This window comes from Scyliorhinus torazame, chromosome 15, assembly GCF_047496885.1.
Source record: "Scyliorhinus torazame isolate Kashiwa2021f chromosome 15, sScyTor2.1, whole genome shotgun sequence".
In the NCBI taxonomy this organism is placed as follows: Eukaryota; Metazoa; Chordata; class Chondrichthyes; order Carcharhiniformes; family Scyliorhinidae; genus Scyliorhinus; species Scyliorhinus torazame.
The window spans coordinates 152535341-152537845 of NC_092721.1; the positions used below are offsets into that span (position 1 = coordinate 152535341).

The following is a 2505-nucleotide window of genomic DNA, read 5'->3' on the forward strand; positions in this document are numbered from 1 at the left end:
GGATTCCCCACAAGAGGAAACACCCTCTCCCACATTCACCCTGTCAATACCCCTCAGGATCTTCCAGGTTTCAATCAAGTCACCTCATACTCTTGTAAACTCCAGCAAGCCTAGTCTGTCCAACAATTTCTCATAAGGCATTCTGCCCATTCCTGGTATTAGTCTGGTAAACATTGGTAAACCTGGTATACTGGTTCCAACGCATTTACGTCATTCTTGAAATAAAGAAGAAGAAAGAATAAACTTTATTGTCACAAGGAGGTTTACAATTACACTGCAATGAAGTTACTGTGAAAAGCCCCTAGTCGCCACATTCCAACGCCTGTTCGGATGCACAGAGGGAGAATTCAGAATTCTCAGCTGGTATGGGAATTGAACCCGTGCTGCTGGCCTTGTTCTACATCACAAACCAGCTGTCTAGCCCACTGAACTAAACCAGCCTCTGGAGAGCTGGAGACCAATAAGGAGACTAATACTGTACACAGTACTGAAGATGTGGTCTCTCTATTGCCTTGTTTAACTGAAGCATAAACTCCCTACTTTAAAAACAAAGATTCAAGGCATTTTCCATTTAAATGCAAACACACAAAACAATCATCCTTATACACTTGTCACCAGACAAAAACCCCTCCATTCCCTTGACCACATTGCATGGCCTACTTTATAACTATAATATAAAAGAAAGACACCACGTAACAAAACAAACTCCCCTTCCTCCCTCCTCACTGACGCCTAGCATTCCTTAAAGAAAGCGATGAACAACCTCCACCCCGAGAAGAACCCCTCCTCTGACCACTTTATCTTTACCGATATAGGAATTTCGCCAGGTCACTCACACACCCTGCCACCTTGGCATCTCCGGGGCCCGCCCCCCTAACAAGATCATCCTCCAGGTTCTCAGGGAAGCAAAGTCCAACATGTCAGCCTCACTCCCCACCTGCACCTTCAGATCCCCTAACCCTGAATATTGCCATCCATGGGCCCGGGGCCACATTCACCCCCAAAATCTCTGATTGAAACTCGAAAAGGCTTCACAAAACTCTACCAATTTTGGGCAAGCCCAAAACATGTGAGTATGGTTTGTCTGCCCCCTTGAACACCGCCCACACTTATCCTCCACCTCTGGAAAAAAGAAGAATGTGTTAGATTTTTAAGTGCAGCTGCGAGATGTTGCAACAAAACATAGTGGCGAGTTTCAGAGAGACATAGGGCTGGATTCTCCGCTGTCTGGATTCTCCATTGTGCCGGCAGCCTGGAGATTTCCCAACAGTGTGGGACTGCCCACAATGGGAAACCCCATTGGCCGCCTGGCAAGACGGAGAATCTGGTGCGGGGGGACGGAGAATCCCGCCTATAGTAAATCAATTAGTGAATTCAAAGAGCAACTTGCAACAACTTCTGAAGAAGTATGTGAAGGTGTTTGAAGATTTATTAGGCTGTATGACTGGAGTTGAGCTACACCTAAAAATCAAGTCAGACAACACATCCAAATGTCTCAAAGCTCGAACTCAAAGCTACAAGCCGGTTAAGGCCATACTCATGCATGCGGAACTTGGCTATCAACCGGGACCTTTAGATTCATGTCTCACTACATTCACCCATCACCATCTGGTCTGGGCTTGCAAAATCCTACCAACTGTCTCAGCTTGAGACAATTCACACCTCTTTAACCTATGATTATCGCTCTCTCCAGTCGCACCGTCTGGTCCTGTAAAGACTTAATTACCTGCAAAGACTTGCATTCAAAGTATCATCTTTCACCATTGACTTTGTCTATATATTTTTTTTTGTGAAGAGAGAGACAATGGTATTAGAGATATTATTCACTCCCCACCCCTAGCAGAAAGCTCACTTCAACAAGTCAGTCAGCCCCATGACACAAGAAATAAGAGAACACAATGAAGCCCATCAAGACTGAGCATAGCACGATCCCAGTAACCGGGTGTCCCAGCCAATGAGGATAAGACCGGAAGATGGCAACTTGCTGGTACCGAAGACATTTGCACTGAGATTTTTCTTCCTCGTTTATAAACACGCACAGGCCACAGACAGACGCAGGCATGTCAAGAACTGCAGGGCGACTTTGTCTATATATGTGGTTGTGGAACCCACCTCTTCACTGATCAAGAAGCTGCACTCTGAAAGCTAGTGATACCAAATAAATCTGTTGGACTTTAACCTGGTGTTGTAAGACTTCTTACTGTGCCCACCCCAGTCCAACGCCAGCATCTCCACATCATGCCTTCTGGAGAGTAAGGACCGATAACATTTGCTTCATGCACTCTTATCATTAAATGAAATATGCTCAGCTAGAAAAAGAAGCTTTGAGCATCATTTCCGATATAAGAAAGTTCCACCATTACCTTTATGGGTGTTATTTTACCCCTTTGATGGATCATCAGCCTTTGGCTACAATTGTTGGGCCATGTAAAGGTTTACCTCCTTTGGCAGCTAGGAGATTGCAAAGATGGTCATTGATATTGTCAGCATACGCTTACAATATCC

The 2505-nt window shown here is 45.0% G+C and overlaps 1 non-coding gene across 1 annotated transcript; it reads right to left on the reverse strand.

The window, feature by feature from the left end:
• Window positions 1-1940: 1940 nt before the first annotated feature.
• Window positions 1941-2077, reverse strand: LOC140392220 (small nucleolar RNA SNORA57). The gene has a single exon (XR_011935281.1). It is a non-coding gene; the product is annotated as a small nucleolar RNA SNORA57 (small nucleolar RNA).
• Between the last annotated feature and the right edge of the window lie 428 nt (window positions 2078-2505).